At 37.5% G+C, this 15,828-nt stretch overlaps 1 pseudogene; it reads right to left on the bottom strand.

The window, feature by feature from the left end:
• Positions 1–2,285: 2,285 nt before the first annotated feature.
• Positions 2,286–2,385, bottom strand: LOC130852731 (U6 spliceosomal RNA; annotated as a pseudogene).
• Positions 2,386–15,828: the final 13,443 nt, after the last annotated feature.

The following is a 15,828-nucleotide window of genomic DNA, read 5'->3' as shown; positions in this document are numbered from 1 at the left end:
AGAGGTATATATGAATAATTATATAATTATCCTGGGTGCATAATAACAATTTTTCTCCACTTTCTAAATATGAAGATCTTGGAAGAGATCTGAAAGGAATGACAAAGACCCCACCCCCACAAAATTATCATTCTGAGCATAGGTGCAAAGGGCAAGCAGTGGGGGATTAATCCAGAATCAAATTGTGCACGCCTTGAATGGCTGGAGAAGTGCTCAATAATTTATGGAGCAGTCTCATTTTCTGAGAAAGGGAATTCAGTATTTAATAACTCTAGCTAAAATATAAAATAATTCAGACTTAGTCTATTCTATCTTTGTGAGAACATTTGTGGGAATGATCTAGAAGACAGGATGGTGTCAGAGAAAGAAAAACTGTGGAGTCAAAAAAATCTGTGTTTGAATCCTGGCTGATCCATGTTCTAGGCAAAATGCTTAAATTCTCTGAAGCTGTTCTCACATCAGTAAAGTAGAGATGATAATAATGGCATCCATCTTAAAGGATTGTTGTAAAATGGTCAAGAAACACTTTACATGAGGGAGATACCCACTCTGTGTCACAACTTTTAGCACTGCTCATTCTTGCATCCTTTTATTTTCAAGAATATTGTATACATAAGTAGGTAACTTTGTCTTCCCTCCCTACTGTAGGTGAAATCCTCTTAAAACTGCATACTTGGTCAATGAAAAAACTTTTTTATGATAAAAATAAAACAACTAATTATAGTATACATGAGGTATTATTCTCTCCTGAGAGACTATTCAAACTCAAACTCAACTTCAAAACACTGGATTATCATATTCAGAAAACAGAATTTTTCTTTTTTTCTTCTATTTTTTAAAACCAAGCTTAGTGGGGTATAATTTAACATACAGTAAGACTGATATTTTTTTTAGTGTATAGTTCCATGACTTTTGACAAATACATACAGTCATATAGCCACAAAATCAAAATATAAACTGTATCATCACCCCCAAATTTCCTTATGCCTCTTTGTGGTCTATCTCTCAGAACACCTAAAGCCCCTGACAATTCAGATCTGGTTTTTTGAGCCTATAGTTCTACCTTCTCAGAATGTCAAAACAGAACCATAACATATTACAAAGTAGTCTTCCAAATTTGGCTTCTTTCACTAAGCATAATGCATTGATATTCATCCACTGATTGCATGTACCAGTAGTTGTTCTTCTTTCTTTATTTTAGGTATTTCATTGTATGAATGTACCAGAGTTTGTCTAGTTGAAGGACATTTTGATTTTTACACTTTGTGGCAATTATGAATAAAGCCATTACAAACTCTGCCAAACTGCTTTCTATAGTAGCTGTACAATTTTACATCTGCACCAGTAATGTATGAGAATTTCAGTTGTTTCACATCTTCAACAGCACTTTTTAAAAACAGGCATTCTAATAGGTGCATAGTGGTATCTCATGATGGTTTCAATCTGCATTTCACAAATGACACACAAGTTAAGTCTGACTGGTCAGCAACCCTGCCTCGCCTGTTATTAAATGTTTTTCATAACACACTTTATGCTATAGACAAAATATGTCCCCTGCCATTTCAGTAAACAAAGGAAGTTGCTGCCATAAAGCATCAGCCACTGCAGACACTCCCAACAGTGCACGCCGAGGGGAATCAGGATGGAGAAAAACAGGATACTGGCCCTAGGTGGTTAAGATGCACATCAAAGGAGTGATTCCAATAAGCCCAGACTTTTACCTTCCCATACATAGAAAAGCACTAAAATCATTAACTTGAAATGCTTTTTTTGTGATTAGCAGCAATCTTTTGATGTTTGACTACACACTGGGTTTTTTTTTTATGGGGGGGGAGGATGTTGGTTTTTTTCCCAGCGAAAACTTCTACATGTCTTGGTTCCTCCCTTACCATCCTGGAACAGTCCCTCAAAACTATCTGAGAGGCTGACATCCTGGGCTATAGCCCTCAATAAGGTCCCTGAATAAAACATATTCTCACCTTTTAGGCTGTGCTTTTTTTTTTTTTTTTTCAGTTTACAATGCCTTCCCATAATTTAAGCTAATGGGAAATATATTAAGATAACGTAAACCTCTGTGAGATAAACAATATCCCACAGCAGTACTCAACTACTCAATTGCACCTCAACATTTGTGGGTACAGCTTTAACCCTAAAATTTTACCATTATTTCTATATTGTGTAGTTTTCCTCTGATTTTTTTTTTAATCTGGGAACATTATATTTCTCAATTAGACTTGAGTCTTCAAAAAGACAGTGAGTTAATGATCTCTATCCTAGACTTATTTTTAAATATGAAACACTTCACAAATTTGCGTGTCTTCCTTGCTCAGGGGCCACGCTAATCTCTCTATGGTTTCAATTTTAGTATACGAACTGCTAAAGTAATCACTATCTTAAACTTTTATTATACTAAGAGCCTTATTCCACAAATGCTAGTGGAGTGAATTGAGAGCATTTAAGTCACAACTTTGTTCTGCCCTTCTCCAAGCTAAAGGTCACCAGTTGCTAAGGGACAAAACTGAACAGAAGACAGAGAAGGAAGGGTTAAGGGCATGAAAACATTTGAGACCTTAAGTAGGGGTTGGTCAGAACTCTAAAGAAAGTTGAAGAGAAAATGCAAAATGAAGCTATCATACACTGTAAATAAAGAAGCACAGGCAGCTAGGAAAAGATGGCGGCGAAGTAGAGGGATGTGGAGTGCATCCCTCTCCCCAGATGCATTGGGAATGCACGGAAGGATGCAGTCATTCCCACAGAGAACCAGCTGAACACCAGCAGATGGCCTCAGACACCAGAAAGGACCGCGGGGAGCCCGACATTGCCGGTAGGGAGGCATCTACGAAGGCTCAAAGAGGGTGAAGCGGCGGAGCTGTGGCAGACGGGAGGCAGTGAGAAACATATGGAGGGTCCGCAGCTCAGCTCAGCGTTCCCGGACCGAGACATCGATCCGCGGGTGAACGGAGGGTCCGGGAGCAGGAGCGTGGGAACCAGAGAGCTGATTCAGGGTGAGAAACATTGTTGCCGGTAGGGTGACGGACCGAGAGGACAGGAGGGAGGAGGTCCTCGGAGAGGAGTGCCCGTCCCTGAGAGCTGCCCGGCCATGATGGCAGCTGGAGGTTGCAGGCTCAGGGGCGGTGGGGAGGAGCCACGCGCATAGTCTCTCTCTCTCTTTCAGCTCCTCTGCAACAGGCAGTGGAGAGACGCCCTGTGGGCCAACTAAGGCTCTCAGGGATAACAAGCACCCTCAGGCACTCGGGCGGGGCTAGGTTAAAACCCCTTGCAATGCCAGCAGCAGGGAGGCTGCCGAGAGAAAAAAAAACAAAAACAACAGCAACAAAAAAAAACCCCAAGAGAGGCCCAACTCTAAGACTTTCTGTGTACGCCTGAGCCACCAGCGTCCCTCTGCAACAGGCACCTCCAAGCCTGACTGAAACAACAGGGCGCCACTGCTCACTCACTCCCAGGAGAAGGAGCCACTATTGTACCCTCTCCCTCCCCACACACCAATGCTTACAGACGAACAGTAAAGGAACCTCTGCTGGTCACAGAATAATGCAAAAAAAAAAAAACCCAAGGCAAGGAGAAGGACACTTACAGCTGAGATGCTAAGGAAACAGAAATAGTAGTATCAATACCTATTAAACTGGTCCATTCTGGGATCAGTACTGGATTTTTTTTTTTTCTTTTTCTCTCTCTCTTTTTTTTTTTTTTTTTTCCTATATTAAATACCATCTTAGCCCTAAGGGATCTACAAGTTTTATAACATAATTTTTTAAGGATTTTTTTATTCTCTTTTTTCTTTTTTTGCCTTTTTATATACTTCTATATCTAGCTAAGTTTTTGGTAGTACGGACACTATATCTCTCATACTTTCCTTTCATCCCTATCTTTTATACATTTCTATTCCTTTCTTTTTATTTACATATTTCCAACCACATTACGCTCTTCTGTTCCCCTTTCTTCCAGCCTTTTTAAGTTTATTTTATCTTAACATACTTATAAGCAACACTATCGGTCTGCTCAGACTTCTTGCTCTATTCTCCAGATGACGCACTGCCTTGGTATTTAAAATTAGGCTTTTGTCTTTATCTTAGTTCTTAGTACAGCTGTCTAATTACATTCTGAGAATCTCCATTCTCTCTGGTGATACTCTGGCTCTTTTCTATATTTGATCCTAGCTTACAAAATCTCCCTGGATTAATGTTTGTATGTGTAAGGTGTTATTTGTTTATTTGTTTGCTTTTGCTTTTGTCTCTGATTTGTTCTGTTTCAGTTGTCAATTTCTGTTGGGTTTCTCTCTGAATATCTGATAGCACACTGGGGTTCTGTCAGGTCCTTCTAGAGCCTTATGTCCTAATGGATTCAGTAATTGTGTGTCTTATACATGTATGTGTTTCCTAGACGTAATATTTGTTTAATCCAATACTTGGACATTAGTCTGAGGCTTGGACAGTCTTCTATAAACACCTCTATCGCCAGGACAAGCAACCCCAAAAGTTTGGACAACCATGAGGAAACAAAGAAACACCATGCAGGCAAAGGAGCAGGAAAAAAACCCACAAGACCAAATAAATGAGGAGGAAATAGGAAAAATGCCTGAAAAAGAATTCAGAATAATGACAGTAAAAATGATACAAAATCTCGATAACAAAATAGAGAAAGTACAAGAAACAATTCATAAGAACTCAGAAAAACAAACAGCAATGGATAACAAAATAATGGAAATTAAAAATACTCTAGATGCTATAACCAGCAGAATGACTGAGGCAGAAGAACGAATAAGTGAGCTGGAAGACAGAATGGGGGAAATAAACACCACAGAGCAGGAAAAAGAAAAAAGAATAAAAAGAATAGAAGACAGTCTCAGAGACCTCAGTGATAACATTAAGCGTACCAACATTCGAATTATAGGCATCCCAGAAGAAGAAGAAAACAAGAAAGGGTCTGAGAAAATATTGGAAGAGGTTCTAGTGGAAAACTTCCCCAACGTGGGAAAGGAAATAATGAACCAAGTCCAAGAAGCACAGAGAGTCCCATACAGAATAAACCCAAGGAGAAATACACCAAGACACATATTAATCAAACTAATGACAATTCAACACAAAGAAAAAATATTAAAAGCAGCAAGAGAAAAGCAACAAACAACATATAAGGGAAAACCCATAAGGATAACAGCTGACCTTTCTACAGAAACTCTGCAGGCCAGAAGGGAATGGCAGGATATACTGAAAGTCCTGAAAGAGAGAAACCTACAGCCAGGAATACTCTACCCAGCAAGAATCTCATTCAGATTTGAGGGAGAAATCCAAAGCTTTCCAGACAAGCAAAAGTTCAGAGAATTCAGCACCACCAAACCAGCCTTACAACAAGTGCTAAAGGAACTTCTCTAAGTAGGAAACACAAGAGAAGGAAAACACCTACAAATACAAACCCAAAACAATTCAGAAAATGGGAATTGGAACACACATGTCAATAATCACCTTAAATGTAAATGGATTCAATGCTCCAACCAAAAGACACAGACTGGCTGAATGGATACAAAAACAAGACCCTTCTATATGCTGCCTACAAGAAACCCATTTCAGACCAAGGGATACATATAGACTGAAAGGAAAGGAATGGAAAAAGATATTCCATGCAAATGGAAGTCAAAAGAAAGCTGGAGTAGCAATACTCATATCAGACAAATTAGACTTGAAAGTAAAGACTATTACAAGAGACAAGGAAGGACACTCCATAATGATCAAGGGATCCATTCAAGAAGAACATATCACAATGGTAAACATCTATGCCCCCAATATAGGAGCACCTCAATACATAAGGCAAATGCTAAGAGCTATAAAAGGGGACATCGACAGGAACACAATAATAGTGGGAGACTTGAACACCCCACTTACATCAATGGACAGATCATCCAAACAGAAAATCAATAAAGACACACAAGCTTTAAATGACACATTAGACCATCTTGACTTCATTGATATTTATAGGACATTCCATCCAAAAACGACAGACTACACTTTCTTCTCAAGTGCACATGGAACATTTTCCAGGATAGATCACATCTTGGGTCACAAATCAAACCTCGGCAAATTCAAGAAAATTGAAATCATATCAAGCATCTTCTCAGACTGCAACGCCATGAGACTAGATATCAATTACAGGAAAAAAACTGCAAAAAATACAAACACATGGAGGCTCAACAATTCATTCTGAAACAACCAAGGAATCACTAATGAAATCAAAGAGGAAATCAAAAAATATCTAGAAACAAATGACAATGAAAACACAACAACCCAAAACCTATGGGATGCAGCAAAAGCAGTTCTAAGAGGGAAGTTTATAGCAATACAGTCCTACCTGAAGAAACAAGAAAATGATCGAATAAACAACCTAACCTTACACCTCAAACAACTAGAGAAAGAAGAACAAAGAAACCCCAAAGTGAGCAGAAGGAAAGAAATCATAAAGATCAGAGCAGAAATAAATGAAAAAGAAAGGAAGGAAACCATAAGAAAAATAAATAAAACTAAAAGCTGGTTCTTTGAGAAGATTAACAAAATTGATACACCATTAGCCAGACTCATCAAGAAAAAAAGGGAGAAGATGCAAATCAACAGAATCAGAAATGAAAGAGGAGAAGTAACAACGGACACCTCAGAAATACAAAACATCATGAGAGACTACTACAAGCAACTGTATGCCAATAAATTGGATAACCTGGAAGAAATGGATATATTCTTAGAAAAATACAATCTTCCAAGACTGAACCAGGAAGAAATAGAAACCACGAACAGACCAATCACAAGTACGGAAATTGAGGCAGTGATTAAAAATCTCCCAACTCACAAAAGCCCAGGACCAGATGGGTTCACGGGTGAATTCTATCAAACATTTCGAGAAGAGTTAACACCTATCCTTCTCAAACTCTTCCAAAATATTGCAGAAGACAGAACACTCCCAAACTCATTCTACGAGGCTACCATCACCCTGATACCAAAACCAGGCAAAGATGTCACAAAAAAAGAAAACTACAGACCAATATCACTGATGAATATAGATGCAAAAATCCTCAACAAAATACTAGCTAACAGACTCCAACAGCACATTAAAAAAATCATACAAGTGGGGTTTATCCCTGGGATGCAAGGATTCTTCAATATACGCAAATCAATCAACGTGATACATCATATCAACAAACTGAAGGATAAAAACCATATGATCATCTCAATAGATGCAGAAAAAGCTTTTGACAAAGTTCAACATCCACTTATGATAAAAGCTCTCCAGAAAATGGGCATAGAAGGAAATTACCTCAACATAATAAAAGCCATATATGAGAAACCAAAAGCCAACATCATTCTCAATGGGGAAAAACTGGAAGAATTCCCTCTAAGAACAGGAACAAGACAAGGGTGTCCACTCTCACCACTATTATTCAACATAGTTTTGGAAGTTTTAGCCACAGCAATCAGAGAAGAAAAAGAAATCAAAGGAATACAAATTGGAAAAGAAGAAGTAAAATTGTCACTCTTTGCAGATGACATGATATTATATATAGAAAACCCTAAAGACTCTACCAGAAAACTGCTAGCACTCATTGATGAGTTTAGTAAAGTAGCAGGATACAAAATTAATGCACAGAAATCTCTTCGATTCCTATACACTAACAACGGAAGAGCAGAAAGAGAAATTAAGGAAACTCTCCCATTCACCATTGCAACAAAAAGAATAAAATACCTAGGAATAAACCTGCCTAAGGAGGCAAAAGATCTGTATGCAGAAAACTTTAAGACATTGATGAAAGAAATCAAAGATGACACAAACAGATGGAGGGACATACCATGTTCCTGGATTGGAAGAATCAACATCGTGAAAATGTCTGTACTACCCAAAGCAATTTACAGATTCAATGCAATCCCTATCAAATTACCAATGGCATTTTTCACAGAACTAGAGCAAGAAATCTTACGAGTTGTATGGAAACGTAAAAGACCCCGAATAGCCAAAGCAATCTTGAGAAGGAAAAATGGAGTTGGTGGAATCAGGCTTCCTGACTTCAAACTATACTACAAGGCCATAGTGATCAAGACAGTGTGGCACTGGTACAAAAATAGAAAGGAAGATCAATGGAATAGAATAGAGAACTCAGAAGTAAGCCCAAACACATATGGGCACCTTATCTTTGACAAAGGAGGCACGAGTATACAATGGAAAAAAGACAGCCTCTTCAATAAGTGGTGCTGGGAAAATTGGACAGCAACATGTCAAAGAATGAAATTAGAACACTTCCCAACACCATACACAAAAATAAACTCCAAATGGATTAAAGACCTACATGGAAGGCCAGACACTATAAAACTCCTAGAGGAAAACATAGGCAGAACACTCTTTGACATCCATCAAAGCAAGATCCTTTTGGACCCACCTCCTAGAATCATGGAAATAAAATCAAGAATAAACAAATGGGACCTCATGAAACTTAAAAGCTTTTGCACAGCGAAAGAAACCATAAACAAGACTAAAAGGCAACCCTCAGAATGGGAAAAAATAATTGCCTATGAAACAATGGACAAAGGATTAACCTCCAAAATATACAAGCAGCTCCTGCAGCTTCATACCAAAAAAGCAAATAACCCAATCCACAAATGGGCAGAAGACCTAAATAGACATTTCTCCAAAGAAGACATACAGATGGCCAACAAACACATGAAAAGATGCTCAACATCACTCATCATCAGAGAAATTCAAGTCAAAGCCACAATGAGGTATCACCTCATACCAATCAGAATGGCCATCATCACAAAGTCTGGAAACAACAAATGTTGGAGAGGGTGTGGAGAAAAGGGAACTCTCCTGCACTGTTGGTGGGACTGTAAGTTGGTACAGCCACTATGGAAAACAATTTGGAGGTTCCTTAAAAAACTACAAATAGAACTTCCATATGATCCAGTAATCCCACTCCTGGGCATATACCCAAAGAAAACCATAATCCCAAAAGAAACTTGTACCATCATGTTTATTGCAGCACTATTTACAATAGCCAGGACATGGAAGCAACCTAAATGTCCATCAACAAATGAATGGATACAGAAGATGTGGCATATATACACAATGGAATATTACTCAACTCTAAAAAGGGATGAGATAGAGCTATATGTAATGAGGTGGATAGAACTACAGTCTGTCATACAGAGTGAAGTAAGTCAGAAAGAGAAGGACAAATATTGTATGCTAACTCACATATATGGAATCTAAAAATGGTACTGATGAACTCAGTGACAAGAACAAGGACGCAGATACAGAGAATGGACTGGAGAACTCGAGGTATGGGAGGGGGCGGGGGGTGAAGGGGAAACTGAGACGAAGCGAGAGAGTAGCACAGACATATATATACTACCAACTATAAAATAGATAGTCAGTGGGAAGTTGTTGTATAACAAAGAGAGTCCAACTCGAGGATGGAAGATGCCTTAGAGGACTGGGGCAGGGAGGGTGGGGGGGACTCTGGGGGGGGGGAGTCAAGGAAGGGAGGGAATACGGGGATATGCATATAAAAACAGATGATTGAACTTGGTGTACTGCCAAAAAATAATAAAAAATAAATAAAATTAAATTAAAAAAGAAAAAAAAAGAAGCACAGGCAAAAGTAAGAAGCATTAGAACAAATAAGCAAAAGGAATATTGAAAATATAAGAAAAGAAAATAAATCATCATATAACAGGATAGGACTGAAGATCAGAAATATGCCAAAAATTATTATACATGAATAAATCTATTTTACTGGTAATATTTATTCTCTTGGTCTGTAAGTTAAATATTTTTAAGTGAAATCAACACTCCTGACTGAGATGTAGGATGAAGCATAAGTGATATATTACTTGCTATATTTCTGGGGATAATGCTTAAACAGATTTTTTTCTATTAACAAATCTCCTGAACTTTTATTAAAATTGAAAATACAGACTCAAAACAGTCAAGATAGTACCATGTAAGTGAGACTGGAGAGAAGATGGGGGAGACTTAGCGTCCTGCTGATGACCATCAGCCTACTACTATGCCTTTAGATACCACTAAACACGGACAACAGCCCAACCACTACTCTGAACTGTGTATTCAATTGCTCACTCAGTATCTCCCTTTGGATATCTGATAGCATGTCAAAATTTTTCATGGTAAAAACAGATTTATGTGTTCTTCACATCCGCTCCAGCTCTAGTTTCCTCCAACTCAGTAAATGGCAACTCTATTATTCTACTTGCCAAAACCTTAGGTCATCTTCACTTTTCCTTACATGCCACTCCAATCCATCAACAAATCCAAATAGCTGCACCTTCAAAATACACCCAGAATCCTACCAATTCTTATTACAATAGTCAAAAAAGCTACCATCCTCTCACCAGAATTACTGCAACAGCTTCCTAACTGGTCTCCCTACTTCCACCCTGGTTTCTCTGGTCTTATCTCTTACCAATCCCTGCCTGGCTCGTTCTTTTTTAGCCACATTGCCTTCCTTTCTCTCCTTGGAACATGCCAAGCTAGCACCCACATAAACCCTTGGTACTTTTTCTTCACTCTCTCTGAAATGTCTTCCCCCAGATATATACATGCTTCTTCCTATTCTTCCTTTCAATCTTCGCTCAAAGGACATCTTCCTTCTCAGAAGGGCTTTTCCTGACCATTCTACAGAAACAACAACCTCTTCCTATTTTCCTCCATCCAAATTATTCTGATTTACTTTTCTCAAGAGCACTTGCCACCACCTAATATTTTATATATTTGTTCATTTACTCTTATCATCATCTGGGTCCCCCACAAGAACCTAAGCTCCATGAGGAATTTAGCCTACTTTGTTCACTATTGAATTCCCAGGGCCTAGAAGAATGAGTGGCTGATAGAATATGGCAACATGGCTTTGTTAAATGAATGAATGACTTAGGAGCCTGAGGTAAGGTCACACACCAAGTGATAGAGTGGACACATGAACCCAGCACCTTGATGCCTGATCAGTGCTCTTAACCACTCTGCTTGCTCTACTTATCCTGAGAAAGCTATGGTAAGAATTGAAGGACATAATTTAGGTCAATTTTCCATCATAGCATTTGATACATTGTAATTACTGAATAAATGACAAATATCTTTTTATTTCCAGGGCTTTTTCAACTTCAACCCCCTCAAAGGTTGGTAACAGGAGTCATATTCTACTTGGTATTTGGCATAGTAGAGAATATCTGATGTGACTGTCCCCCATATTTTAGTAAAGTGAGGCCTCTACCAGTCACTTTCCAAAACATATAGTGTCCCTCCCTGCCTGACTCTGTGGCCAACTTGACTTCCCTTTCAAAATTCTGAATAAAAAAGAGGGCAGAGTATGAGGAAATAAAAGGTATAGAATACACCAAGATATACATATAGGTAAAAAGAATATTCTATATATCCCTCATATAGTTATAGACAGAATCTACCAAGCATAGGTTGTATCATTTGAACAAGCAAACTTCAGATTCCCCAGGGCTCACCTGAAGGTTAAATGAAATTATACACCCAGAGCCAGGGTGATGTTTCTTCAGTTCTTTCCCCTTCCTCAGTGTCCCCTTCTTTCCTCATCCACACTATTGAGTGTTTAGTGGGGTTTGGTCAGGTCAGCAGCAGATGGATATCTGATCACTTTGCTATATACCAAAAACTAACACAACATTGTAAATCAACTATACTTCAATAAAAAATTTTTTTTAATTCCTTGCGTATTAAAACTTACATACTGTTAATATTTCTGCAAAGTATCAGGTGTGTGTGTGTGTGTGTACTCTCTTTTTCATATTCTGTTCCATTATGGTTTATTACAGACTACTGAATATTGTCCCTGTGCTATACAGTAGGGCCTTGTTGTTTATCTATTTTATATATAGTAGTTTGTATCTGCTAATCGCAAACTCCTAATTTCCCCTTTGGCAACCATAAATTTGTTTTCTATGTGTGTGAGTCTGTTTCTGTTTTGTAAATAAGTTCATTTGTATCACATTTTAATTTCCACATATAAGTGATATCATAATGGTATCAATGTCTTTTTTTCACTTACTTCACTCAGTACAATATTCTCTAGTTCCATCCATGTTGCTGTAAATGGCAATATTTCATTTTTTATGGCTGAGTAATATTTCATTATATATATACCACATCTTTATCCATTCACCTGTTGATGAACACTTAGGTTGTTTCCTTCTCTTGGCTATTGTAAACAGTGCTGCTATGAATACTGGGGGTACATGTATCTTATCAAATTAGAGTTTTCACCTTTTTCAGATGTATGCCCAGGAGTGGGTTTGCTGGGTCATATGGCAAACTGATTTTTAGTTTTTTAAGGAAACTCCATATTGTTTTCCATAATGACTCCACAAATTGTAAGAGGGTTCCCTTTTCTCCATACCCTCTCTCCAGCATTTATTTGTAGACTTTTTAATGATGGCCATCCTGACTGGTGTGAGATGGTACCTCATTGTAGTTTTGATTTGCATTTCTCTAAAAATTAGTGTTGTTGAGCATCTTTTCATGTGCCTATTGGCCATCTGCATGTCTTCTTTGGAGAAATATCCTTTTAGATCTTTTGCTCATTTCTTGATTGGGTTCTTTGTTTTTTGATACTGAGTTGTTTGTATATTTTGGAAATTAACCCCTTGTCTGTCTCATCATTTGCAAATTTTTTCTCCCATTCTGTAGGTTGTCTTTTCATTTTGCTGATGTGCAAAAGTTTTTTTAAGTTTGATTTTTGCTTTTATTTCTTTTACCTTGGGAGATTGATCTAAAAAAATATTGCTACAATTTATGTCTGAAAATGTTTTGCCTATGTTTTCTTCTAGGAGTCTTATGGTGTCATGACATATTTAGGTCTTTAAACAATTTTGAGTTTACTTAGGGTTTTTTTGTTGTCGTTTTTGAGTTATACAAGCTGTTTGTGTATTTTGGAAACTAAGTCCTATTCAAGGAATTTTTTGAAGTAAAACTAAATTTATTTTGCACTAGTACTGATCTACAACCTTGGAAACCCCAGATTAAAGCAATGGGTCTCTAATGCATGTGCACTACGTGTGGTGTATGTAGTCTACAGAGATACAAGAAGAAAATGTTAGAACTGATATGTATTTTTACTTTTGTATAATAAAATAAGAAAGAAATTAAGCTTCAGTGATAATTTGTGATTTTATAGTAGCAGTAGCATATATAATTTATAAATGAATGTACACATATTGGAGTGCAAGGTAAAATTACAATATTTTACTGATAGCATTCTGGGATCAGGACGGATTCAACTGTGTTAATTTTCTAAGTAACAGATTACCATAAACTTAACAGATTAAAATCACACACATTTACTATCATGCAGTTTCCATAGGTGGTGAGTACTGCCATGGTTTAGCTGTTTCCTCATCTGGAACCTCAACTAGAGAATTCTGCTTCCAAGCTCATTCAAGGCTTTTGGGAAAAAATGCATGTCCTTTGCAGTATTATGACTGAGGAAGACTCTCAGGTCCCAGAAGCCTTCCTTGCCATGTAGCCCTCTCCACAGACAGTTTACAATATGGCTGTTTGCTTCTTCACAGCCAAAAGGAGAATCTCTTCAGCTCTAGTCTATAAAGGCCAAGTCTTATTTAACAAAACATAATCACAAGAGTAATACCCCATCATCTCTGCCATATTCTATTGTTTAGGAGCAAGTTACAGGTTCCATGAGCACTCAAGGGGAGGGGATTATACAAGGGAATAGATCAATGGGGGTCACATTAGGGTGTGCCTTCCATAGAGACCATTATTTAAAAGGAAACCCAAAGGTCTTTTTAGCTTCAAAAACACGGGGACTAATTTTAATTTTTTAAAAACCTAGCTAAAATATACCTTTCCTCCTGGAAAATTTATTGCATTAACCCAGCTCAACTCTGGTCACTTCCTACATTGGATTTCTTCATCAATTATGTCCTAAGTTCAGACTGTATTAAGTTGTACTGGTTACTGGATGCTAACAAGTATGTTTCTGACGTCTTGGGTCTCTCTAACATATACATCGTTCAAGTATATAAATGTCTATTTCTCTTATAAATAATACTACTGTCAGAGAAGGCAACATCTTTCATCTTCTCTTCCTGTGCTCGCTAACATACTCCCAGTCTGAAATTAGAAATTCTACATCTTGCATAAGACAAAATGGAGACAGGGGCAATGTAATGTGGCTGAAACACAATGCAGTAGTCACTGACAGAGTAAGGATTAGCCCTTAACATTTCCAATCCTTTATCCTTTGTTCATTCCATTAGGTCTTACTGTTTCCAATTAACTAGAAGAAATCTTTAAAGTAAGAAATGATCTTCAAAATAAAAATGAAAGCTTAAAGAATGCAGTTCAGCACTATAAGCTTCCAACGTACCATCTGGATGAATAATTCCATCTGGAGAGGTGGGGCTTTTTTCATTTTTAAATTTTCAGGACAGGTCTTTCAGGGCTTAAAGATCTAGCTCCCCTGGGTTGGAATTCTCAAGAGAAGGGGAAATCAAGCTCAGTGCACAAGCCAGTTCTAAGCAGTTGCGTAAGACTCAGAAGCAACTCTTTCAAGTTAATTCATTCTTCAAGCTAGTCTTAACAAGTTAAAACATAAATTTTAGGTTATATTTAATGCAATTTGATCTCTAATTAATCCAATATAACTCAATTTGTTTGACAACAAAAGCAAATAAATTCATTCTATTCCATCAATTTCTTGACCTTTTCCCTTCATATAGATGGGAGGAAAAAACTGATGAAAAAATAGTAAGTTGTATGCCACAAACAGACAGGGCTAGTAACATGCCAAGGCAAAGAACACAAGAGCAATTCACTGAATGTGGTCCTTCTCCCAGGACAAAAATAGATGACTGCATATCCTATGAGAATATTTCTGAGGCTTCAATAAAATGTTCACATTGCTCAAGAAAAATGGTAAATTCTGTCATTGCCTCTACAGAAGATTCCCCTATGTCCTCAGACCCTGAACTCCAATATCCACAAACATCTGCCTCTACTCCAGCAGGTAGTTCCTCTCTGTTGTGTGCAAGCAGCATGACACAAGAGGGGCTGTGAGGACACAGGGATTACGAATACTAGTAGGTGCTGATCAGTGAGGAACAGTGAAATTCTTTACCTCTCTCCTCTTGTCTAGATAACAGCAATACAAAGAGCAATATTAACTCTTTTGTTACAGGCAAATCTCTGACCTGCTGTTGCCACATTTTGGTCTGTTTTAAAACTTTCGTCATTTCAATTCACATAAAGCAAAGAATAAAAAAGGAAGTTTGCCATTTCTCATTTGATCAGCTAACCAAGGACAAAGTGAATTTCTTCAATATTGTAAGGCTCATATGGTGAACACAAAGAGATCTTTTCAGGAAAACAGTGTTGGTTAAGTCCTTTGTTATATTATGAGCACATTTTAAAATAATAAAAATGATCTTTAATCCTGATTCAACATAATTTCTAATAAATTCAAACATATTTGTTCCTCATTGAATTTTAATGTCAGTATTTTGTAAATGAAATGCCAGTATTTTTCTAATTGGTTCTCAGCTGATTTTTTTTTTCAGTCATCAACCCTATGATACATTTTGGGAGTTCAGTGTAGGCAGTACACACGCATTGCTTCTGTCATGTATTTTTTTTTAAGTCCTCCTTAATGAATTCTTAATTATATTATTCAAAAGATCTATTATTCAGCATTCATCTCACTGCTAAATGAAAGTCTTTACCTGACATGTGAATGAAATGAGTCTAAATGCTTTCCATGCCACCTAGGGATTCTGAATAGAC

Source organism: Hippopotamus amphibius, chromosome 4, assembly GCF_030028045.1.
Source record: "Hippopotamus amphibius kiboko isolate mHipAmp2 chromosome 4, mHipAmp2.hap2, whole genome shotgun sequence".
Classification (NCBI taxonomy): domain Eukaryota; kingdom Metazoa; phylum Chordata; class Mammalia; order Artiodactyla; family Hippopotamidae; genus Hippopotamus; species Hippopotamus amphibius.
This window is presented reverse-complemented; position numbering and strand designations above follow the sequence as displayed.